We start from the raw sequence: 9089 nt of genomic DNA on the forward strand, positions 1-9089 counted from the left end.
GGGGGGGGGGGGGGGGGGGGGGGGAAGGCTCTTGTCCCCAACCAGAAAAAATTGATAACTTGGCTGAAGCAGAGAGGGGCTGGGTGGGTGGAAGCAATGTAGAGATGAAAATACCCAGAGAGGGAGCCAGGCGGGCTGAGGTGGACGGTCCAGGAGAGCAGGGCAAAGAGCATTTGGAAGGCTGACATGCTTGGCACTGCTGCAAAGTCTTTCCTGCCTCCACCCATTATCTTCTCCAGGAAGACCTCCTGGATTGGGGTAGGATGTTTGGTTATAAGCTGTGGGCTGGATTGGAAGGGGCCACTGTGCCTGACATAGGATGTGGAACCCATTGCAAGCCCTTCTAAAAAACATCCATTCAATAAATACCCAGAAAAGGAAAGGCCATGTTTTCCTCTCCAGAATCTTAGGACCACCGTGGCTTTTTTTTTTTTTCGGCCCCTCCCCGCCTTCCCCCCCGCTGCCTGGTTTTCATTAGCCCCACAGGCTTGCTTCTTCAAAGTCTTCTTTCCATCATTCCATACATGGCTATTCTTGGGCCGGCCAGTTTGCATTCAAATCAGCTTTTCACTCAATCCGAGGTCTTTGCCACCTGATGCTTACTTTTTTGGCCGCGGTGAATAATCCCCTTAAGGGAATTATTCCCTGATGCTGAGTTGGTTAGGCGTCTACACAGACACGCAGCTTTCCTCCCCTAGAGCTGCTCCCCTGACTCACCTGTAGGACAGGTGTGGGGGGAGGTGGGGGTGGGTTCCACCTGGTGGAGAGCATAGGTGGGGCAAGACACACCCCAACCACCCCATTGGTTTCTCCCCGAGGCTTACTGACGGCGCCTCACCCATTCACGAGGCAGTATTCCTTCTCCATCCAATGGACGCGGAATTGGGATCGGACCTCGGGCTGGGGTCGGGCCCTAGAGCCGACTGGCAGGGCACGAGGCCAATGGAGAGGCGGTAAACACAGGCGGTCGGGGAGGGGCGGACTCGGAGCTGGGCCCCGCCTCCCAGCGGGATGGGCAGGCCGCGGGGCCAGTGAGAGCGCGGCGGCCGGTGGGCGTCGCCCCGGGGGCGGGGCTCCGAGGGGGAGCCCAAGGCGTGGCTTGGCTGTCAGGTCTCTTCGCCTTTTGTTCGTTTAGGGAGTTGCAGCCGCGGCCAGAGTCCGGAGCAGCCACCGCCCGAGCGGAGCCGATCCTCCGATCCAAACCCAGCCCAGCCCCAGTCCTGCCCGCTGCTCCGAGCCCTAGCCCCAGCCCGGACCCCGGCTACGAGCGCAGGTGAGGGGCGCGTGTGGCTGGGGCGGGGGGCGACAGTGACTCCGCGCGCGCTCGGGTGCGTGGGGTGGGGGCGCCTGGAGGGGCGGGTCCGTCGAGGTGACATTTAGAGGAGGAGAGGAAGGGGGCGCCAATGGGAGGGGGCATGAGCGAGCTTTGCCGACGGGGCGGTGGGAACAAGCGCCTACTTACAGGGAGTGAAGAGGGTGGCTGCTTTTGGATCGTTGAGGTCTGGGATGGGCCGGTGGGTGGGTGGGGGGACAGAAAGGCAATCGGGGTTGCGAGATTTTCCTTGGGGAGGGGGTGTCTGAAGGGTCAGGCTGGGCCACTCCGAAGGGGGAGTGGGTTTATGGAGGACTGAACTGGGTGGGGCTGGAAATGTGGAGCAAGAGATTGAGAGGAGGGTGAGTTTGGGGAGAGTGGATCTCTCTGGTCTTTTTTAAGGAGGGGAGGTGGGCAGCAGTGGCTTGGGAAGGGCTTTGGCTTCGTCCTAGAAAAGTCTGAGCTGCAGGGGGTGGAAATTGGAGGAGGGGTACGGTGCAGGGGAGGGTCAGGTCTGACTAGAGCACTGCCCTCCCTGTGGCCTTAGTGGACTGGGATTGAGGGGGAGACTTTGACCTCATTTCACGTGGTGAGCACATAGAGCATTCTCTCTCTGTCCAGCTGGGAATTTATAGTTAAAGAAACTTGCAGCTGGGCTGCCCTCCCCTTCCCCCCTCCACCTTCCCCCCACCAAGAGTCATTCCTGTCCTCCTCTTCCTCCCCCACCTCCCCAGGCCTGGGTGGGGCCCTATTGTCTGGGTCCAGTTTTCCAAGCCGTGGGGTCAGTGCTCTTGCATTAGAGGCGGGACCTCCATTCCCGGTTTGCTGAGCAGGTGAATTTGTTGTTAGGCATAAATTTGCCATTGGGCATTAAACGGATCCCAGGTCCCTAGGAGTTAACATCAAAGTCCTGGATTTTCTTCTCTCAAATGTGTGTTTGGGTTTCAGGAGGTGCGGAGAAGTAGGTGGCTTGTTTTGTTTTAGAGTGTCTGACTTGTTGAGACTTAGGGAGGGCTTCAGGGAGGAGGTGGTTTATGGAAGGTCAGGAAGCACTAGGGGTGGTAGACATGGATGGACCAGGACAGCAGAAAGTTACCTGGTCTTGCTGGTGTGTTCTTCCTATGCTGTCTTCTGACATGTGTAGCTTAGAGACCATAGAATTTATTTAGAGAACACCTGGTTCAAATACTTCATTTCACAGACTCTTTTCTAACTAGCTATGGAAGGTTTATATGGGGCCTCAGTTTGCCTCAGTTTCCTCAACTGTAACATGGGAATAATACCACTTGCCTTGAAGGGTTGTGAGGACCAAATGAGATAATATTTGCCAAGTGCCTAGCACAATGCCTGGCACATGGTAGGTGCTATATACATGCTTATTTCACCCCTCACCCTGTCTTCCCCTGTCCTTTTTTTCTCCTTCTTTCCAGACACTCCTCCCCCCCTTTCATTTTTTACTGTGGAAAATTCACCTAGCAATAAACCTTGTCGTCTAGTCCTGCCTGACTTCCATGATCCCATTTGGGGTAGTTTTTTTTTTTTTGGCAAAGATACTGTGGTGGTTTGCCATTTTCTTCTCCAGCTCATTTTACAGATGAGGAAACTGAGGCAAACAGGGTTAAATGACTTGCCTAAGGTCACACAGCTAGTAAGTGTCTGAGGCTGGATTTGGACTCAGAGCCTTCTGACTCCAGGCCAAAGGCTCCATCTGCTGTGCCACCTAGCTTCTCTAATAAACTTTTTAGGGGGAATCATGGAATCAGATCTAGAGCAAAAGGACCTTATGGGCCATGAAGTTCAGCTCTCTCCTTCTCCTCAAGACCTTCTTAACTCTGGATAGAGCTCAGAATAGAGAGCTCAGAGTTGATCCTTTCTGATCTTATCCCTTCCCCTCCCCACCTCCATTCTATTTACTAATCCGTTGGAGATAGAGGGAGCCCACTTGCACTTTCTTTCCATATCCAGGGGCATCCCCTGCACTCCTCACCTCTCTCTCTTCCCCAGTTCAGGCAAAGTCTTTGTAACCTTCTCCCGTAGCCACTGCCCCCAGCCCAGAGCAGGAGATTGAGCTAGGAAAAGAATCGTGTTGGAGACACCAATTATCTTATATTCTTACCCTGTCTTTTACCCTTTCCCATTCCCTGGTTTAATCAGCCACCTCATAATTTAGGAGGAAGCTAGCAGCAAGCAATAGGACTTGATTTCCACTTGATTACCAAATTATGAAGTTTACTGAAGCGTGACTACTGCAGATATGTTTGGGATCTGGGTCTTTTGAGGTACTCCTTGAACAAATCATAGGGTCAGAGGATTTTTACAGCTGGAAGGGCTTTCATCTAGCCTAGGTCCTTGCTGAGACATGGGTAGGTGGGTAGTCTGGTCCACACTGGAGAAATGGAAGAAAGTTTCATGACTACTTGGGTCTTGACTAAGAAATATAGCTCACATTTATATATTGTTTTCAGGTTTACAAAACACTCTTTTCAGTATGACCCTGTGAGCAGATAATGCCAGTACTATTGTCCCCATTTTAGAGATGAGAAAATGGAGGCTGGGAAAGGTAAAAGTGACCGGCCCAGGGTCACACAGCTAGAAGGCAATCCTGAAGAGAGAGAAAAAGGGTTGGATTTGGAATCAGTGCACCTGAGTCTGAATCCCAGCCCTGCTGCCTATTACACACTGGGGTCATTCTTTGGCAAACCATTTCAATTCCCCTAGTCTCAGTTTCCTCATCTGGGGAAAAAAAAAAAGAGGATGTTGGACCAAAAGACCTCCAAGATACCTTCTAACCCTAAATCTATATTCATAATCCTTTGTCAGAGATGATATTTGAATTGAGGTCTCTTGACTTCATATTTCAGCACTTGGCCATCACATTGCCTCTGAGATTTCTTCATTCCTCTTCCCTTACCCCCTTTTGCTATTGTGTTGTTTTCTCAGTCATGTCCAACTCTTCATGACCCCATTTGGGGTTTTCTTGGCAGTGATACTGGAGTAATTTGCCATTTCTTCTCCAGCTCATTTTATAGATGAGAAAATTGAGGCAAACAGGATTAAGTGATTTGGCCAGGGTCACACAGCTAGGAAGTGTCTGAAGCCAGATTTGAACTCGGGAAGACGGGTCTTCCTTACTCTAGGCCTGGCACTCTACCCACTTCACCACCTAGCTGCATGCCCTTCCCCCCCCCAAATCTCTTAGCATGTTGAATTTAGGGGATTTATCAGTCAGACCTAATTTTCTCCTATTAGCCCAGGCCTTTCCAAGGCCTTTCTCATCAGGGTTCAGATTTAGCCCTAGGGGTGAAGAGGTGGAGGGAAAGCTTGGAAGGGTAGTAGTAGAAATCCTGAATCTAATTCCTTTGCTGTGATGCTGCTGCTGGTGTGAAGGTGGGGGCAAGGGAAGAATGGTACTGTGTGGTTTGTACCAGAGCCAAGGAGGAGGGGAAAAGGCATGGTAATTGCATTAACTCAATGATTAGTTTAGCTAATCTGGTTTGTGGCTGAGTTGAAAAGATTATACTGAAGAAGAATTGCTCAGTACTTGTCTGAGAAAACTAGCTTTTGCTAGAGGAGGAAGGTGAGTATATTAAAAAAATAAGAAAATAATATTTGAATTTGATCTGTTCATTCTGCCTGAAGTCTGTACCAATTTAGGTGAAAGGGGATCCTGGTCCTTTTACCCTCCTCTTTATCCCAGTGAGTGCTCAGCCCCAGCTTACTCTCCAAAACTCAGTCTTTGTCATCAGTGCCTTACATTCTGAGGAGGAAAGGGAGATAAAAGAATGAGGAAGGCCAGGATTGGAGACCTCTCAGCAAGGCGAAGAGACCCCTCTTTGTCTCAGGACTGGGAAATTGGAGGTTGAGGGCCAGATAGGACTTCTGCAGAGCTCTGAAAAGGGTTAGGGGAGAAGTCAGTCTTCACTAAGAAGCTTTTTTTTTTTGTTGCTGTGCTTAACTCCCTGGGAATTCCCTTTTTTTCCCCTCCCTAAACTTCCAGAGGCTCCTATCTGTATGAGTGGAGAGAAGGAAAGTTGAGAGGGGACCACAAAGGGGGACAGTGCTGGCAGGTGGGAGCCGGGCTTCTTTAAAGACTGAATTGACTCACTCACATTCTCAGTTCTCTGGAGAAAGGAGTTCACCCTTGTGGCCCTTGTGATTGTGGGGGTGGGGCTAAAAGGGTCTCTCTCAGACCAGTAGATCCTGGGAATATAATGGGGGGTGGGGTAGGGGTGAAAGAAGGTCAGACTTCCAGATAGGGAGGCCTCTCCTGGCTCGAGCTGGTTGGAGCTCCTGGACTGATCCAGTCTTATGGATGGAACAAAAAGTGAAATGCTCTGCCTTGACCAGTGATAGGACCAAACTGGAAGGAAAGAGGATACAACAGCGGGGGAAAAACCGGCTGATAAAAGTTGCTCTCATCTTAAACCTTTGGACCTTCCTTCTTTGGTGGTGGAGAGAGTATCTGAAGAGCCAGATTAGAGAGAGACTTTAATTAGCTGTGTCCAGCTCTTGATTGGGAGAAATCTAGAAGTTAAACCTATTTATTTCCCTGCCATTGGGTGGCAAGGCCCCTCCCTCAGATTAGTGGAAAAGATTCCTTTGTCCGTTCTGTCCCAGGTGGGAGAACTAAGGCAGCCCAGAGGGACAGGGATTCAAGAGTCATAGTAGCCAGTCTGGTGCTTTTTGAGAACAGAGACGAATTCTTTTGGTAGGACCAGAGGGGCCCTCAGCTCTAACACTACTAGACCTTGGACTCAGTTTGGACTAGGTTGGACTAGATGACCTCTGAGGTGCCTTCTAGTGCCTAAACTGTGATCCTGTGATTTAGAGGGCCTGGGAATGGGGGAGGGAGGGAATCCAAAGGTTTGCTGTATCGCTATCTGAACTTCTGTGGTATGTGGGAAGGCAGGCAAAGGTCAGTTTAGAGTTCTGGTCACTAAGGGAGTTGGGGTCAAACCTGCCTTTTGTCATCTTTTCTCTAATTTCTCAATAGCCCAGGCCCTGTAAAAAAAAAAAAAAAAGAATTGGGCCCTTGATGTTGGGATGGGTGAGGCAGCTTCTGCTAAGCAACCTGGAGAATGAGCTTTTGACTAAGCAAGCTTCTGTCATACTATGTTTAGGTCTTTTGCTTGCAGTTTAGAGGAAACCATTAATGGTCATCCTTCATCCTTTCCTTTCCTCTGACTCCATTTATTTTTTAAGAAGGACACTCTATTCTCATTTCTTTCTGACCCATCCCTGGGCTAAAATAAGCTGGGGAGTTTTAGGGTGCTCCTAATGCCTAATCCTGGAGAAAAGACTTGACAAGATGGGAAGAAAATGGGGTTGAAATTTAGATCTCCAGGCACATGAATGATTATCATACAGAGGGTCTGTCACCACTGAGGATATAAGAAGAGGGAAATGGGCTAGAACCATTGAAGGAGGATTGGTTAGATTTGTGAGATAGCAAGAATGACTATCAAGACTAGATCTTGATTAGGCTATTGCAGGATTCCTTCCTCATATTGCCATTGCCTTCCCTGGCTTCTTCTTCTTTTTTTTTTTTCTTTTTGTTAAGGCAATTGGGGTTAAGTGACTTGCCCAGGGTCACATTACTAGTAAGTCTTAAGTGTCTGAGGCTGGATTTGAACTCAGGTCCTCCTGACTCCAAGGCCAGAGCTCTATTCACTATACCACCTACCTAGCTGCCCTGCCACTCCCCCAGCTTCTTTTAAGACCTAACTAAAATCTCATTTTCTACAGGAAGCCTTTGTATCCTCCCTTAATTCTAGTGCCTTTATTCTTTTAATTATTTCCTATTTATCCTGTATATGACTTGTGTGGATATATTTGTTTTCTTGTTGTCCCTGTTTTGCCTCTTTGTAACCCCAGAGCTTAACATGGTGCTTGGGACATAGTAGGTGCTTAATGAATGCTTGTTGACTGGAGACATTGGGATGGTGTGGGGGTGTGTGTGTGTGTGTGTGTGTGTGTGTGTGTGTGTGTGTGTGTGTTTGTTTGTTGAAGGGCACTAGTAGTAGTGAATAAGGATGTCTAGGCTGACTTTCCTTCTGAGTAGGATATTGGTCAATTTGTCTGTGTCATAGGGAGAAAGGTTGTCTTTGTGTGGAGAAAGAAAGATAACCAAGACTCCGCCCGTAGAGGTGGTGTTTGAGATTTGAACCATAGTGACTCTTGAGAGCCTTTTGGTGACTTCAATCAATAAGTATTTATTAACTGCCTACTGTGTGCTAGGCATATAGGCCTTAGGTCCTGGGGATACAAAGATTTGTCCTAGAGTGGGGAAGGTGGGCAGCAGTATAGGGATGAGTTTCAGAGAAAGTTTAAGATGGAGCCATATATAGTGAGGGATATTGCTGGGTAATTTATTATAGGCAAGAATGGCCCTGTTAGGTGAATGGAAAAGAGCCATCAATACTGTTAAGGAATTCCTTGATCTTAGTCCACTTTTATTGGGGATGGAGCTGATGGTACCATTCTCTGGCAGTTCTCCAGACAGGGCCTGATGAGAGGGATGAGGGACCACTGTTGTTAGTTTTGTCCAGTTGAACAATCCTGAACTTTGGGTTCCTTGGTTTGGGATGGGAGGGGAGTGTGACCCCAGATTTTTCTGCAACTTAGATTAAATAGCCATCTGCTTCTCCCATCACAAGTTCAACTAACTCTTGAGTCTTCAGGGTTAGCAGGGTCTGGATAATTGAAAACAAACATGGAAAATTTTCTGTGACTTGTACACTAAACCTTTCTTATCACAACCAGCTTACCCGGTTTCAGGAGCTGTTAATAAGAAGCAATAATAGCTAATGTTTTCCTACTTTGTTCTGTTTATTCCTCCATCCTTATCCCAAGGAATGAACCTCAAGGGGCCACTAGATTGAGAGTGGATAAGTGAATCAGTAGTCCTGAATAAACCACTTTCCTTGCAGAAACAAAGATGACATTTCTGCACTTTATAAAGAGATATGTAAAGCAGTTTCTTTATACCAAGTATAAATGGTTTTGGATTACCCATGTAGATCATCCCCAGTTAGTATGGAAAATTGGCAGTAAATATGATTTAGTCAGTGGGGTGCCTTCAGTGGAGCAGACAAATTTCCCTGGGGGATAGAATATTTTAGCAATGGGCATTTCTGTCTCCCTTGAATCTCCTTCATTTTTTCCCTCCTGGTTTATTTGTTTTGGGAGCAGGCCAAGAGGGAAAAAAAACCCAACAACAACAAATAGGCAGCTGTGTCCGGCTTGGAACTGTGACCATCTCACAGTCCTCAGCTTGTCCCCAGGCGCCAGCTTGGGCCAGACATCTTTCACTATTGAAGATGGACATGAAGAGGGTTTTTCCTTTGAAGATTCAAGATGTGCCTTCATCCCATCCAAAAACTGGGAGCTCTCATTGTACAGGAGGATGGAGAAGCCAAGGAAGGAGGAGACAATAGCTCCACCCTTTGGGGAGCTCCCAGTCTGAGCAGGAAGATAGGATATACAAAGGAAGCAGATATGTTTTAGACTCTGAGTATCCAGGCCCCTGGCTATCTATGTACAGGAAGGGCTAGCCACTAGAGACTAACTCCTAAAAGGAAGAGTTAGTTGGTGTCCCAGTTGAATACAATCTCCCTTAAGGTGATAGGGGTGCTATGTGGGGAATGTCCATCCATCTGAGCAATGTTCAGTCATGTATCTGGACTTGGAATGGCATGGCTTCAGGAGGAGACTCAGTAGCACATGCATATAGATAGCCTGGATAGTGGAAAAGACTAGATCCCAGCTGCCTGGTGAT

General features: G+C 48.3%; 1 protein-coding gene across 2 annotated transcripts in view; it reads left to right on the forward strand.

Moving 5' to 3' along the window:
- Positions 1-1146: 1146 nt before the first annotated feature.
- Positions 1147-9089, forward strand: part of JUP (junction plakoglobin) — a 29845-nt gene continuing 21902 nt past the window's right edge. For both annotated transcript variants that reach the window (XM_027870443.1, XM_027870444.1), the window contains exon 1: positions 1147-1273. The gene's annotated coding sequence lies outside the window, so the exon portion shown is untranslated. The remainder of the gene's footprint in view (positions 1274-9089) is intronic.

The sequence above is a fragment of the Vombatus ursinus genome, unplaced genomic scaffold (assembly GCF_900497805.2).
Source record: "Vombatus ursinus unplaced genomic scaffold, bare-nosed wombat genome assembly UNPS02014797.1, whole genome shotgun sequence".
In the NCBI taxonomy this organism is placed as follows: domain Eukaryota; kingdom Metazoa; phylum Chordata; class Mammalia; order Diprotodontia; family Vombatidae; genus Vombatus; species Vombatus ursinus.